This window comes from Camelus bactrianus, chromosome 9 (assembly GCF_048773025.1).
Source record: "Camelus bactrianus isolate YW-2024 breed Bactrian camel chromosome 9, ASM4877302v1, whole genome shotgun sequence".
In the NCBI taxonomy this organism is placed as follows: Eukaryota; Metazoa; Chordata; class Mammalia; order Artiodactyla; family Camelidae; genus Camelus; species Camelus bactrianus.
The window spans coordinates 59,401,510-59,418,394 of NC_133547.1; the positions used below are offsets into that span (position 1 = coordinate 59,401,510).

A 16,885-nucleotide genomic window follows, 5' to 3' on the forward strand; every position below is an offset into this window, starting at 1 on the left:
GAATCTCTACAGCCATCTGCGGTGACTTTGATGCAGGTTGAGTATGAAAAAAGCCAATACATTTTTGGGCCTCTTGAGAGTTACTGTGGTAACCTGAGATTTTGCTAAATAAGTTCCAAGGAAAACGTAAGTCAGATACAAAATGCTCAACCTTCAGAAAACCTCATTAGTACTAAAGACAGGTGAAGAATGGGGGAGATGTGTGAAGTGAGGCCATTAAAATAATACAAACTAAAAGGTAAGCTTGTGAAACTTCAATGAAAAAGAATATGAAAATGAATAAATGTATATATATGTATGACTGGGACATTATACTGTACAGCAGAAATGGACACATTGTAACTGTCTATAATTCAATTAAAAAAAAAAAAGGCAAGCTTGTGGAAATGAAGAAGGATCAACAGAATTCCAGCATGAAGATAAAGGATTTTTTATTTTCAGTTGGCACATATACCCTTAGAAACAGTTCCACTTTCCAAACCCAAAACAGCACACATTTAAGAGTAAATAATCCTTTGGGCTTTAGGTTTTAGTGGTCAATAGAAAGGATGGTAATTCCTTCGTGAAACTGGGAGAATCTCCTAGACACAGGGACTCTGGTTTCCCAAGAGGAAGCTGAGTGGAAATAAACTCTTCACCCCAACCTCTCAACTTTCTGAAAACAGAACTGCCAGTGATGACAAGATGCAGTCCATTTCAAAGAGAAGCTAGTGAAATAATGATACACATACACACACACTGTAGATACATGTCATTATACTATTATATAAAGTATATATACATATACAAATAGATACGTATATTTATTTATATGTAACTTTCTTTTCTGGTAATGCAAAAGTCAGGCTCATTCTAAGAACTACTTGAGAGGCAGGTGAGGAGGTCCCATTTAAAGAAATGATTTGGGGTACTAAAAGAAAAACTGTGTTTTTTCCTTCTCAGAGATGATCATTAGAGACAATGGACTAGATCGCAAAGCATACTGAAATGGATCTTCAAAGAACTGCTACCATGAATCCATCATCATCTCAAGGAGGTATCTACCCAGTAGGTTAGGGCTCTCTTGAAGGAAGATTTTGCTTGGGACCCTGCCTTCACAGAAGCCTTGTTTCTAAAGCATGGTCAGATGTGCCCGACTCTAAAGTCTAGCCTTTCACAGGAAGGGGCACAAGTCGTGAATGGGATCCTTTAGAAGCCACTAAGGTGCTGCATCCCCGGTTCCTCACCCAACAGATGGTGAAGAAGTAGCTCCAAGTGTGGGTTAATGGCAACTGTTAGGTCCTGGATTTCCCATGCCAGTTCTTACTTAAAATGCCCTCTGCCATTGTCAAAGCTTGAATCAGCTAAGCTCTCAGAAAGGGACTTTCATTCTGGAAACAATGGTCCCTATTTCTGAATCACACATAGGACTCATCAGAGGTTAACTTCATCCTTGCTTGATGATAAATGTGGAGACATTGACCCGGGTGATTTAGGGAAGTTTGGCAAAGAAATGGCCAGGCAACAGTAACATTCCTTTGTCAGGAAGAGAGAACAATTATACCACTTTCCTGCGCTCCCTTAAAAAAGGAATCAACTCACCGTTTTTTCAGCAGTAGTTCATTATTTCCAACTTTATATAATTGAAAATGAGAAACTTCTTAAAGTTTGAACAGTGGTAATTAAATTTGAATTGGATGGGATATTTGTAATTTTAAATGCTTGAATTCTGAGAGGAAAAACTGTGTAATGTTGTTGGCCAAATGACCCTAGTCATTAAGATTCCTATGGCATTATTTAGTTAGTTGGCTTTTTATAACACCATGAGGTTTGCTGTGGGATGCAGAGGAAGCCACTGGCTTCACAAGGAGGAGAAGGAGAAGTGTTTTAGAGAAGAGCCCTGAGTGAGAGAAGCAGCCCCCTAAATTTCCTCTAACAGTTGGCTTTAGCATTTCTGGACCCCTTGAGATCAAGGGATTGAGAGATGAGTTGAGGAAAATGAACAGAAATAACTTTTTTCATGAGGCCAATGGAAACCACGTTCAGATCCAGGAAAAGAAAAATGAGACAGGAAAGGGAGGGTCACATTTTTGAAGGAAATCATGCAGTATTTTAGTAATCCTTTGTTGATTGAAAAAAAAATAGCACATTAATTATGGCCTGAGAACGGGGCGTTGCTGGTTTGCATCTTCGGTCTTTCCAAGGCCGAGTCTGCAGTCCAAGCATTTACCACTGGAATGGAAACTTGGGCTTCTGCTCTCTGACAGGGTCCTAGACATATACCACTGAGCACCTCCACACAGGCAGAAATCTGACCCGCGCAGGAGATCGGGAGAGAGGAGGCTATTTTATAAGACAAGTGATGACAACCTAAGTTTAGGGTCTTTATAAGGCTGGTAGTGTCCTGCCAATGCAAAGTCATGAGATTGGCTATGCCAGCAAAGAGAGCTTTCTCTTTCCTTCTTCCCTTCCTCCTTTCTTTCCTCTTTCCTCCCTCTTTCTCTTCCTTCTTCCCTCCCTCCCTTCCTTCCTTCTCTTTCTCCTCCCTTTTAAGACTCTTAAAAATCAGTAATATATATTTATGAATTTCTTTCACAATATTTCAAACATTCACACGCAGACAAGTATAGCATAAGCCCAACTTCGACCCATCTCCTTTCAGATCTTTTAAGCAGAAAATTGTCACTTCCTGTAGGGGTGCATGATGTATTAGACACACACTGCTGGGGTAGTAAAAATGGTTCTACATCCCCACCTCCCCTTTTATCTGTGCTCTTGAGCAGTGTCTTCACAGATTGTGGGCTGGCTGGGTGGCTTTCTTTGGCCACAGGGACAATCGCAAATGCGACACAAGCAGAGGCTTGAAAAAACTTGTGCATCGAGACAATTGCCCTTTGAAAGCCCAAGGCCACCACGTGGAGAAGCTCGGGCTAGCCTGCTGAGGGCGGGGAACATCCCTTCAGCTGCCTGGGAGCCCGCTGCCAGCTGTGAGAGTGAGGCCATTCTTGTCGGTCCATTTCAGTCCGACTCAGAACAGGTGCCCCGTCCAGTCCACCCGCAGAGGTATGAGAAACGACTGACTGTTTGAAGCTACTCGATTTTGGGGGTGGTTCGTTACATACATGGCAAAAGCTCTGAATCAAACGATGACCAAGCTTGTTATTTTTCTCCTTTAAACTCCATTATTAGGGACATCTTTCCTTATATGTTAAGGCCATCATATCTAATATGTTAACTCATCTTTCAGTTCCTTGATCCCAAGGGGTCCAGAAATGCTAAAGCACAGGGTATACGATTATCAACTGTTACACAATGACAACTCGCCCTATCTGGGTAAGTGTCTTACTAAGTTTTCCTGAGTCGTCCTTGTGATCACTGGAAAGGCTGTTTCTAATGTCCTTGCGGACTAATTTCCTGGGAAACAATGTTTCTTCTCCTAGTGATCATAAACGAGGCCCTGAGGGTGAGAACTCCAAACAGGGCTGGGCACAGGCGGTCTTCCACCCCCTGCTCTTCCAAATCCCACCAGCATTTTCTCTAATCCCTGGCGGCTGTCTTCCTGTCCCTCATGCCTCGCTCCCTGAGGGCCTCTTTCAAGTTAGCACCTCTCTTATCATGAGTGTAGGAAAGAAAGGATATTAGTATTGCTTTTCCCTTTTAAGGAAAACAGGTATTAAGGAAAATGGGAGTTCTGTCCTGTCATGCTTATTCTGCTGTGGGGGCCAATCCCAGACGCTCCGATGGTTCTCCCTCCTCTAGTCTCCCTCCCGTTCCAATCCATTCCGGTCTCTACTTCTGCCACGCTGGTGCTTCATTGTTTACGCGTCACTTCATTACAAAAATGCTCCCAGTGACTTATTATCGGATTAATCCTTTCACAGCACTGACCTCAGCTCGCCAATCTCCTGTCCAAAAGTTCTCAGTGGGTTCCCACACTTGGTGGGCAAAGCCCCAGCTCCTTGGCCAGGCCTCTAGTGCCTTCCAGAACTTGGCCTCACTCTGCTTCACCAACTGGGCCTCTTCATTCCTCATGTAAACACACTATAGCCAACTGCTCTGAGACAAATCTCCCTCTTTGCCTGTTCAGGATTCTTATGTTTTCCCCTCTGCAGTCACAGTTACCTTTTAAGGTTGGGCCTGAGTGGCACTTTTCTTCCATAAAGTTCTCCACCACCTGGGCCCATGGAGCGGTCCAGCCAGTGTGTTCAGTTAGTCATCATGCTGGTGTCTTCCAGACTTGATTATGTGCTCCTTGTGGGCGAGGCTATATGTCTATGTAGCCCCCAAAGTGCCTAGACAGTGCCAGGGTTAAGGCTGGTGCTCAGGATACAGCCAGCAATGCATTGGTTTCCAACGTTTGAGAGCAGTACTTCTCAAAGTCTGGTTCCTGCGTCCTTGCACAGTGTGACAGCGGGTGTTTGGTACATACTGTCTCCTAGGCTCCTTCTAAGACCTACTAAATTTGCCTTTCTGGGCTAAGGCCCAGGAATCTGCATGGGAAACAACCTTCCCCAGGGGATTTTTATGTTCACAAAAATTTGAAACTTCTGTCCCTGGTGTGTCATATTTCCACAAATAAAAGTAATTTTCAGATGAATGTAAATTGGAAACCATAGTAAAATCTTTCTAAATTCTAGAATGACAGTGAGTGGCCACTAGAGAACATCTGTGAACTCAGCTGTGACCACGGCCTCAGGAAAGACTCAGGCTGCCCATCTTCCTGGTCTTCCACGGCATCGTTCATGCCCAGAGCTCAGATTCCAGGAACATGTGGTCCTCAGGTGTTTTCCACAGCTTTTCCCTCGGGATTTGACAGTGCTCTGTGGGCAGCACTTCTCCTACATTCATGTATTTGACGTGCAGGTGGCCGCCTCTCATTCTGTAAGGACTACGTGTCTCTTTTCCCTGATTTAATTCTTCAGGGCATTTGGCCTGGCTTGGTTGCCTAAGCTCATCTATTCACACTCAAAAAATATACAATTTTTCCATGAGGCAGTTTAATCCAATGTGTACGCACTGAGCCAGGTGCTGGGCTTGAGAGGAATGAGGAACAGGGCATTACAAACACTGAATAGAGATGCTCTTCTTTGAGGTCCTGACAATCTAATAGAGTAGATTAAAAAAGGCACAAATAAAGGTTTCAACAACAAAGCCAGGCTATTGAGTGGGAATTGCAAATTACAGTCCCTGGGGCTCACCAGTTTTGTAAATAAAGTTTTATTGAAATACAGTCATGCTCATTTGCTCACGTACTGTCTAAGGTGCTGCTATAAGGGCTGCAGTAAGCAGAGCTGAGCAGTTGTGATGGAGACAGTATGGCCCCAAAAGCCTAAAATATTTACTCTCTGGACCTTTATAGAAAAAGTCTGCATTTTCTGCAACTGATGATTAAATACCAAAGCAAGTGAAAAACGACAGTAGTAAGTGAGCTAACAGTTCAAAAGAGTGAAAGTTTAATGTGTTTGTGTGTGTATGTGCAGGGCTGGCTTTTTAGAGGAAGTGAGGCTTAATTTGGGCATTAGAAAAGGGCAGAACTAGGACAGTGAGATGGGAGAGATGGGGTGCCCCAAGGGTATGTAGCAACATTCTGTATAAATATAAGGAAATAAATTAATTTTTAAAAAGTATTATTTCTGATTTCAAGATAATTTAATAGAGGCTATGTATTTCATAATAACAATGATTGTATTTTCAAACATTTTTACTTTGTTGCTTGCAAAAGTCTTGTGAGGTAGGCACGGTGGTGAAGCAGCCCAGTTCGGCAGCTAAGGGTCAGGAGGTTGGCTGAAAGTCTGTCTGGAGGTCACAGAGCTGATAGTCCACCCTGAGACCCTAGCAAGGGTCTTGTTTCTCCAGGGAAACTGCAGAAGAACTCTGCAATTGCTGTCTATGGGCAGCAATAAGGAAACAGTAAGAATTTTGAAATAAAATTGTTTGATTAATTTTTACACCAATGTTTCCATTTCCTGAGCCTCTGTGTCCCCAAATAATACTAGGCTGTCAGAGGTTGAGTCAGGGGATGACTATCAGTTTTGACGTAAGATTGTGCTTAAATGTTGCCAAGTCAAGTGCAACCTGAAGACATGGGTGTACTCATCACTCATCTCCTTGAGAGCTTGAGCAATTTCAGTCTTTGAAGGACCAGTTTATCTCAACCAAAAACAGCAAAGGGGCTGCTGGTACTCCTCAGAAAATTTGGAATGTAGCCAACACTGAATGAAGACTTACCATGGGCCAAGCACTAACCCTTTATGTGTTCAATCCTTGCAATGACCCCAAGATGAAGGTACTATTATTCCCTATTGTACAGATAAGGCAAATGAGTCATGAGGGTTAAGTTAGTACGCTTGAGGTCAGACAGTTAATAAATGTCTGAGCTGAGATTTGAACCCAGGTGGTCAGGTTTCAGAGCTTGCATTCTTATTGACTGCACTATTACATACCACCACTCACCAGCGAGCATGGGGTATGTAATTCTGAATCATGCTCAAGGAGACTGGAACCAAAAAATGCTCAGAATAAAATGGCAGACTTGGGTCCGTGAAAAATGCAGCCAGACGTGGTTAGAAAGAGGAATGTGCCCACCTCTCTCAGAGTGACCTGGATCAGTCCCATTAATTTCAAGTCACTGGACTAGACTCGGCGAGTGGTGACCCACTAGAGTCTTTTCTCCCTACCCCTCATGGCCAAAGTAAGAACCCAGCTCTGGGGCGGGCCTTTGCCTTTCATTACTTCTCTTGGGAAAATCTGATGAATGGAACCCTCTAGAGAGTAAGGTTTGGGAACAAAAAGGAACTACCTAAGATAGTAAGGAAAAAGTGAAAGCCATTTAAGAGAACAAGACAATTTCCAACAATGACATGGATAGTAGTGTTGAAGGTGATTATACTTTGTGCCAGACTGGGGATAATAAAGAAGAGTCTAGTACCATTCAGAATGCCTGGAAGACGTTAAAGCTGTGGGCCTCGTAACAGGCTTACGTAATTTAATGAGCAGAAATATAAGTTATAAGACAAGAAAGATAAACTAAGAAACAAGAATATTACCGAAGGGCTTGGGATGGGTTTTTGAACCATGAATGAGGGAGGTATTGTCCCAACTTACGGGGAATACAGAGGGCGGTTATTGAGCCTAAGTAAATTATTCTCACTCCTGTGCAGCAGATTTCAAGGCTTTATCTCAACCCTGCACTCAGTTTGAGCTACTTATTATAAACTAAAAATGGCCATGCTAAAGTGGTCGGGAGCCCACTCTACAAGTCAGTGCAATGCGGAGATTTACGGGGCTTCCAACATTATGAGCAGCCTTGACTGCGGCTCTCCAAAAGGAAAAGATTCAGAGTCGAGTTTAGAGAAATGGAGACAAGTCAGAAGGTAGCTGGGAAAGGTTGTGATGACATTTTTCACCGTGACATACAAAGTACAAAGAATTTGAGCCTGGCAGTGATTTGGATGACGTTTCTTGATACTTAAAGAACTTATAGAAGGATGAAGCCACCAAGAAGGCAATCAACTCAGGTAAACCAATGAAGAGAAAGACCTGGAACTGGGCAAGAGCTTTGGAGCAAATTCACCAGGAGGGAAGAAGGGAGGGGGCCTGTGGCCCAACTTCCTTTGGAGGGTTAATCTCCTGTATGCTCCCTCCGATTTGGGGGAAACTCAAGGAGGATGTTTTCTCTTTCAAACATTTGAAAAAGCTATTTTCAGCTGTTTTTAGGAAGGGAGGAACAAGAGCATTCCTCTCTCAAACCACAAGAAACCTTCATGAATATGGCCAGAAATTGAAAGTAGATTTGTTATTATGCTGCTTAAGTGATTCAGGCCTTTTCAGAGTCACCTGAGGACCCTTCAGACAGGAAAAATCTGGACACGATAAAAGTCCCCTTAGAACGAAGTACCTCGAATGCTGCATACCTTAATGTAATAGACAAAGCAATGCAATTCACAGCACTCTCATCATGGTTTTAGCATTTAAAATATAACCCCGAGTTAGATCAGTCTGATACATTAGCTCCAAACTATAGCCACAGTCACTTGCCCATTGGAAGAACTTTTAGTAACTGTACTGTTCTCTGCCTTATAAAGACTCTCGTTTGAGGGTCTGGGGCTGCTGTGCGGGTAATGTTTTGTTGTTGCTCTTATTGCTAAATGGGGGAAAAGAAAAACTGGTTTTGTAACTATACTGGCCTTATGACTTACCTGATAAACAACTCTGAGTAATAAGATTGGAAATTCCCTTTAAAAATTTTTGCACATTATTTGGTTACAGTCTCCATATGGCAAGAAGTCGAGAGAAAACCTTCCATTCCGCGTCTCCACCCGCCCCCCCAACCACATATTTAATCCATGCGCTTATGTCAAACTTAATTACAGGACTTTTGGCATAAAATAACAGTCCACATCCTCAGAGAGAAGAACTTAAGCAGTTAATATGTGCGATTGAGTGAAATTGCTTTGCTGAATGTTTATGAGTAACCCAAGACTAGTGAAATGTGCTGATATTTTAACCATTTCAGTACTGAACTTGTGCCAAGAGGCTGTGGAATCGGGGGGAAAAAATTTCTCCCCATCTAATACGTATCAAATTTCCTGAAAATGAGAATGTTGGGTAAGACAATTTTATGGCACTTTCACAAATACGTTTGTGGAAGAAAAACAATAAAGCTAGAACAATTATGGAACTTGTCTCCATCTCAGGGAACTCAGGATTTTAACAGAAGAGCACCAAGAGTAAACCTATGTCTATTTCTGCAGAAAATCCTCTGGAACATCACAGCTCTGCAAGGGGCAATTATTTTTGCCTTTGGGTTTTTTTCTGTAACTCCCTGAACCTTTTCAGACATTTCCCTTTTCCATTCATCCCTAGTTTAATGTGAATGGTTTTAAAAAGTAGAGATTTCAGACCTTAAAGCGACTGTTTGCCACTGCCATCGTTCAAACTTTCTTTTGTCTAAGTCATTCAAGGGGAGACTTGCCTCTTTAAGACTGGAGGAACCTCTTAAAAAAAAATCATCCGCTTAGTTTCCTTCCTTATCCAATGTCCTTTCTTAAATCTGTGAGATTTGGAGCTACTTCTGGAGTTCCTACTTCCCCTTGATAACTTTGTTTCAGAAAATGGGCCCTGTCACCATCTGCCCCCTAAATGCCAGCCGTTTACCATCATCATTTCTGAAGCTGCTCGGCATTTAAATGTTCCACTGAGCCCGAATTTTCTTAACTCCATTCTCTCCAAACCCAATTTCCCCACCTCCAGACTTCTGGGGGTGTATCCAACACACGTCCCAGGGCTGACAGAATCCGGTTGCATCATCTTCATCTACAAAACATTCTGTGAACTGTTTCAGGAGCTCCCACTGTTCTCCAGGTTTCAGCAACACTGCCCATCCATCGCGCCTCACACCTCCTCTTCCTTTAAAACTTCTCTCTTGTCCTGCTGCCATGACTCTTTGGAGCATATGTACCTTTCCGTTTCATTGGCTTGCATCTTCTTTTGTTTCACCAAGATGCTCCTGAAAATGCACTTTCTCCTTTTATCTGCTCCTTCAAATGTCATGAGGGTTATATTTTATACTTATTTTCAGAGCTATTGTTTAGTTTAGCCCCTTATAGTCCCAGCCTTGAGATGGGTGCAATAATGTTATGGTGTTGAAATGAGAGGATATTTGTGAAAGTAGCTGGCACGGTGCCCGATCCATGGAAGCCATCACATGAAAGTTAATTCATTTTTTCATTGATTCCTTTATTCCTTCCACGTATACTGAGCACTTAATACATACAACTACTACATGGTAGCAATACTTTGAGTCATGCTAGGTGCTGGGGATTTAAATGTGAGAGACCATGTTTGCTAAGACAGTTCCAGAGAGGTGAATGCCACATTCTCAGTACTTTCTACATTTCAAGGATTGTGCCAGGAACTTCACACACAACTAACAATCTAGAAGTGAGGGATCATTACCAATGCATTATTTTTGATGTGGGTTATCAATATGTAGGTTTGAAGCTCATACTTCCAAAACTCTTCCAGCCTCGAAGTGAAATATTTCAGGAAAGCATAAAGATTATGCCCAATATGGTGGAGACTTTTGGACTCAATATAAATGGACTTCTTTGCCTACTTCCTATTCATTGTTCAGATCCTTCATTCAAGTTGCTTTCTCAGGGGGCTTTCCCTGACTCACCCAAATATAAGTTAGGTCCTCTGGTTGTACTTTCTCTTACACTCTGTGCTTTTCCTTTGTAGTACTCACCACGATCTGGAGTTATGCATTTATTATGGGGTTAGCCCTCTCCTTTCTGTCTCCCTCAGGGCACTATAAGCTCCAAGAAGGCAGGGACCATATCCATTTTGTTCAATACTCTACCTGTAATCTCTAGCCCAGTGCCTGGCACCTGGAAAGTGTTCAACAACATCGGCTGAATGATTATTAATGTCATAATAACATTGATTACACAGGTGCAGACAGTCCATCCATTGTTTATTTTTCACTTTGGAATCAGCTGCCTAACTTTCTGAAGCATCTTTCGCTTGCTTGGTACTTCTACGTGGCATGCTATTGAACTATTTGAAGGCGCCACTCGCTAGTCATGAAGAGGCGGGACAGAAACAGTGGGTTGCTTTTACCCCCCAGGACAAAAAGCTGATGGGAATGGTCAAATATCAGACAAGTCTGGGAGGTGGGGAGAGCTGGACATGGGAAGAGAGTGACCTTGGTGTCTTCCTGTCCTTACTTCCCGTCTCCCCAGGAAGTGTCAGTCAGAGACTTTCAGGAAAGGGTGTTGTCATGGCAACCTGAATGGGCTCTTCCCCTCCAGGCTGTATGGGGACAAGTGCCCTCACGTGCCCCGGAGGTCCCTAGGCTGGGTGGAAGAGGACAGTCGCTTTGAGGTTACAGACGCGTCATGGAAAATCCAGAACAGACAAGGTCTGCGGCGACAGAACCGACTACAGCATGCGGTAAGGATTCAAGCCCAGAGTGCAGTGGAGCCTGTTCTTGAACTAATTAAAATTTAATCTGCTAAAGCCATTTTCTTGATAATTTGGGAATCCTCTCTTGACTTTCACAAAGAGCCTCTAAAACAGAGGACGCTGTCTCTTTGCACTTTTCTCTCTGTGTATTAGATTTCAGACCAAAAACAGCACGTTTAAAGGAGGAACTCTAGGTAGAGTAACCATAATTTATCATCCAAACTGGGACACTTGGGAGAGTTAAAAGAAAATAATTACGCCGTGACATTAGATATAAACTGGGCTGTCCCAGGCAAGCTGGGATGTGCAGTCAAGAAAAGATCCAGGGTCAGGAATGGATTCAGTGCATCCATGGGGTTGAAAATCCTGGCAGTCAGGGCTGTGTCTGGGTGACCCCAGGACTCGGAGAGTGCCTGGTATATACAGTAGGTGCTCAAACTTATTAACTGAATGAGTAAATCCAGAGCTGTCCTGGGTGTGCTTTCTGAACTGGAATTGATAAGGGGTCCACTAACAGAGGCCGAACAGGCCCAGCAGTGAGACGGCAAAGGGGCGCGGTCTATGCTCCCAAAAAAAGGGGCAGGTACACAAGGCGGAAGTAGTCTGTTCACTCCCACCTAATTGTTAGTAGTTAACTGCCTTCTGTTGACACACCCCGAGGGGAAATGTGGAACAGTTTTTGATATTTGCATATGCCTCCTTATTTTGCTAACATGCCTGCCTGGGTCCCAATTTCCTGAAATCCACTGTGTGACTGTGCCCTCATTTTATATATGTGACGGGCACCACACTTTGGGGTCTGCTCCGCGTAAGTGGGCTTTTCAGGACTCCCTTTCGGGTCAGCCGGAGATGCCGCTTGCAGCCTGGGGCCTGCCCAGATTCGCGCAGCCACTCCTGTTCCCACCCCTCCTCCACTAGCCTGCCCACTCCTGCAGGAAGACTGCACTGGCCCACTGACCTCTGAGGAGCAGAAGGGCATATTCAGCTTTTTCAGAGGCTAGGAACGCTCTGAGTGACACCAGAGCCCACGCCTCCAACGGGGAGGCCAGCAGCCCTGAAGAACAGGGTTGAGGCCTGGATGTGTCCCCTCGTCCACTTTTGGCCTTGCCCTGGAACTGACCAGAATCCATGCCCTCCTTCTTCGGGGCCCGCCGAGCACTTCGTCTTCTTCCCATGTCTTGGGAGAGATCTGTCTCCTCTGACAAACTCAAGATTCCAGGCCGAACTTTCCCATGCCACCGTCCCTCAAAATAGCCCGAGCTGAGCTGTATTTATAGCCGTGTGAGACTCTAATGGGCCAATTTGTTTGAATTTCCACTGCTTTTGTGTTGAACATACCCCTCACCCGTGGACAGTCTCTTTAGGCCTTTATTGATGGGGTGTGTTAGGGTAGAGGGGCCATGTTCAAGATGGTAGCTGTATAGAGCGCGGGGGGCTGTTTTGCATATTTACTGTTCTTTAAAGCCGGTTTTTTTGAGGGAGAGAAAGAGACAGAGAAAGAGGTTTCTGTAAGTAGCCCGGACAATGAGAACAAGCCCGGCTGTATGCCAAGCACGGGATCCCGGCCAAAACACATATCATTAGCTTGGACCAGCTATAAGCAAGGAAATGAGAAACATATGTTGGAGAGCAAGGTTCGGAGGGAGAGACTATGGGTCAGTGACAGTCACCCTAAAACTTTTCCCTTGTTCTTCAGCTGTGGCCTGGCGGTGTCAAATGTCATTTCGACTGCCTTGATTTCTCATGGTGGGGCTGCCTGTGTTTTGTTTTGTTTGGTTTTTTTTTCTTCCTCCCCCTGCTGTTTCCTGATGGGAGTTTTTTTGGGAAGGGGAGAGGGAGCAGGCGGGGAAGGGTTTGTGTGATAGCTTTTCTCAGTTCTGGGAAAATCACAACCTTGTTTCCCGTGATGCTCTTGGAAATTCCTCACTTTCTCTGCAATCACGGTGTCTCTCGGTCTGGGATTTGGTCTGGTTGGTCAGGGAAGAAAGAGGGGGAAGACTTGGAAAGCGTTTCTTGCTGTTTCTTTCTTAAATATAATTAGACGCGCCTCATTACCTCACACTGAAGGACTTTTGTACTCTGACAGAACTGTGTTTCCTGAGATCTTCGATGGGCCTGTCGTATCCACTTGCATTTGATCATATTAGCAGTTATTTTTTCCCCGACACGTTTGTCCTCTCCTCTGGCTCTCCCTGAGATGTCTGGACTTGATTTGCTGCTCTGCAGGCTACGCCCGGGGAGTCCGTGGGGGCCCAGGCAGGGTGAAGGGCCTGTGTTCCCTCAGCCCTTCCCGGCTTCCCTCTCTTGCACCACATTCGTTTGCCTTAAACTTTTCCCTGGACAGTTTGCTAACAAGGCTGTGCTCTCTTCCATTCCAGGGTCAAGACCCCTGTTCTCTATAAAACCCAGATGAAGAACTGTAGTGCCTGAAACTCAGAGGCGGTCCCTGGAGAACCCACTGTGGCTACTGTTCTGAAGCTGAGGACGGTTCCAGACGGCCACCCGGAAAACTCACCAGCTGCGACACCCAGTTGTGGCCACGGTCACCAGACAGCCAGGGGTACACCCGGCCGTTCCCATTAAGGAGCTGGCCTGGAAGGGGGTGCGTGGGGCTGTCAAGACTGGATGGCCGAGAGCTGGAGGAAAACGCTCTCCCACAAACCCTCCTGGCCGCTCTTTTCAAGATTTGGGGAATGGTGTTGGGGTGGAAAGCGTTTCAAATAATTAAAACATTTGGTCCCTGTTTATCCTTTGCTTCCTTCTTCAGGCCTTGTTCTGAAAATAAACTTTGCTCTGAGTTTCCGGGCTCCTAAAATTCCCAAATGTGTGAGTGTCCTGAAGGCCTTGGGCAGAGTTAATGATTGGCTTGAGGTTATCGAGACAAGTTTCCCCCAGGTGGGCTGTCTTCACGTTTTAGTCTTCTTTTTTTGTTTCTCTCTCTTTTCTTCTGACTGCAGTTTCTGGGTAGAGCAGATCTCTCTCCTCTGCATGGAGACTTCTCTGGTCCCAGAAGGAAGCCGTACTTGTTGGCTGTTTCTAAGTGCTCACTGGATCAGGAGGGGTGCACGTAGGGGTGTGTGTGTGTGTGCCCATTTGACAAAAAAAAAAAAAACAAAACAAAAAAAACAAGGAAGGAATCAGGGCAGCCAAACCACAACATGCAGGGCATGGGTATTTAAGTCGTGGGTTGACAGCAGGGCAGGATCCTGGTTAGGTGCCTGAAAATCTTCAAGTTTCTGAGTTTACCTCCCAACTCTCTCTCTCTTCCCTCTCTGTCACGGTAGAGAGCAGCCAGTAAGAGGTTTGAGTCCATGTGTTTTCTTTCTGTGTCCTTACTGTGTGGCTGCCTCTGAAATCTGCACACAGCCAAAACATGCCTCCAACCTCCCACTTCCCGCTGTCTCCTCCACCGCCTTCCTGGCCCAACCACACCTATGCTTGCCTGGAACCCAAAATGCCTTCTAAGTGGTCCCTCTGCTTCCTCTTTTGCCCTATTTCAGTCCACTCGTCAGTGAGTGGCCAGAGAGATCACTGGAAAACCCAAACCAGATTAATCCCATTTCTTTGCTGAGAACCTGGCTGGCTCCCGCCTACTTCTCCAGCTTCATAGTGAGCCATCTCTCTTTGGTCCTTGATGTTCCAGACACGCTGGCCTCCCTTTCCTTACCAGTAAAGTGCGAATGACACTTTGCCTACTCGTGGGTTTGGGAGGAGTAAATGTTTTCATGAACAGCAGGTGCCTAAACTGGGGTCTGACCATGATAGGGGCTCAGTAAATGGACGCACCATTCTGTTTCCTTTCTTGAATTTGCCAAGGACTTCCCTGCTTGGAGGCCGTCACAAACACCTGTCGTTTGTCTCTGTCTCTCTGTAAGGCTGGTTCTTTCTTAGCCTTCAAGTTTGAGTTTCAACATTAGCTCCTTAGAGATCATGTCTAACCAGCCCATTCAAATAGGTTCCCATCCCTTTAACACCCAGTCTCATTATTTTCTCCTGTAATAGCCTATTTGTTCCCCTCACAGCACTTTTTCCCACTTGTCACTACATATTATTTGTTTACCTGCGGCCAGGGTTAGGTCTGTGTATCCCGATCCAGCACCAGAAACATTTGCTGAATGGAGGCGTAAAGGAAGGAATCTAACTCCTAACCTTTCCTATTCTAATACCAGAGCCAACCTCAACCCACTTGTCTTCTGGACACACTCTTCCCTTCAACTCCAGTATTTATTTATTTATTCTTTCATCCTCTGCCAGGATTGACCCTGGGCTCCTGGGATGGAAGTTCTCTGAATCCTCCAGGGGCTGCTGCATCCCACCAACCACTCCATTCTTTTCTCTTGTCTGTAGGCCAGTTTCTCCAGTAAGAGGTTCACACTTTCATTTATATGTTAATGATAAATAATAGAATATGCAATGCCCAGAATGAGTTTGATGAATAACTCCTCCTCTGCCAAATTGGAAGGGTTTGGAGATAAATTAACTCATCGTCTACCATTAAGAGATCAATGTCCACGCAATTCCTCGACAAACACCCAAGATCGGGAATCTTACAGCCCCACCTGAAAGCCTGAAGTGATGACAGGAAACCATATTTCCTGTTTTTGAGCCTTATCACCACTCATTACAGGTGTGCATCATATTATACAGAAACTGTGTAACAGGAGCTAAGAAGCAGTAACCTGACCTGTCCTCAAGACTCTCTCTCTCTAAGCCAAGAACACCAAGAGGGAAAATGCCCTCAAGTGAATTTTTTATTATTTATTGATTGATTGCCTGTCTTTTTTTTTTTTTTTTTCCCTTAAGCCTTATGGACTTGACTCATTACTTCTCTGGAAATCTTTTCACTTTACCATTCACCAGAATGCTGCCACGTTTGGGAAAGAACGTGGCAGTGTAATGGAATGTAGGCTTGAGAGCTGAGCTTCCAGAAAAGTCTTCTCATGGAAGAGCTGGTCCAGCCCCACCCTGCAGCCTAAAGCATTGTGAAGGCAATGATGTAATCATGAGGCATAGCACAAAGCTTGCATCAGAGTGATTCTTTTCATGCAACAGAATAAGCATAAGGGTAACTGTCTTCATCATTTCATTCTTGGCCCCACCTGGCTTTGCACAGCGTGACTAAATCATAAAAGCGAGTCTATGAGCACACTTGTTCCATGAATGTGGTCTGAAGGTGAAATCTGTATATTCCCCAGACTAAACTACTCAATGATTTGAGTGATTAAGAAAAGCCCAAATAGTTTTTGATTCTCTTAAGAAGAAGAAAATAAAAATCTCTTCCATTCTATGCAAAAGAGACACCACTAGTGTATACATGTTTGGATGAGTAGCAGGTAAAATGGCTTTATTGAAATGAATTTTCTAGAATTTCATGGTGGGGACTTTGGGAACAAAAAAGAATGCTGATGGTAAAGAGGAAGGAGGAAATGTTTCTTTAATGTGATATATATCACCATGACAGCACCTTAAATTCAGAGATACCATCTATTTGAAAGAATATGAAATATTCTGTACACAGTATCATGAGCCTCGAGCATACAGGTATTCTTACTTCTAAGATGGGAAGAACGGATTCAGAGATGAGTCTTTCCCTAAACACAGAGCTCTGGAGGAGTGCCAGCACTGCTGTATTGCCATTCCAGAGTCTCTGTTTCCACAGATCTCAGACTAGACCAAACAAATTTTTTTTGACATTAGACTTGAATCAAAGAGGCAGCCAGGTTCTATTTAACTCGACAAATAAAGTCAATGTTGATTGAGTGTCTACCATGTATAAAGAATATGAAAAGCATAGGCCTTGTTCTCAAGGAATTTATAACTTAGTGGAGGAGACAGACGTATAAACTAAATTTAACGTAAAGCGCTGTGAAATCAAGCACTGAGAAAGACGCACTGGCGGCGAGTTGTGCGGTGGTGGCGGCGTCACAGGGGTGGGGCT

At 44.3% G+C, this 16,885-nt stretch overlaps 1 long non-coding RNA gene across 1 annotated transcript; it reads left to right on the forward strand.

Annotated features, from left to right (window-relative positions):
- Positions 1-938: 938 nt before the first annotated feature.
- LOC141578757 (uncharacterized) lies at positions 939-15,112 on the forward strand. Its single transcript, XR_012509414.1, has 3 exons — positions 939-1,036; positions 10,794-10,935; positions 13,326-15,112. It is a non-coding gene; the product is annotated as an uncharacterized LOC141578757 (long non-coding RNA).
- The last annotated feature ends 1,773 nt before the right edge of the window (positions 15,113-16,885 follow it).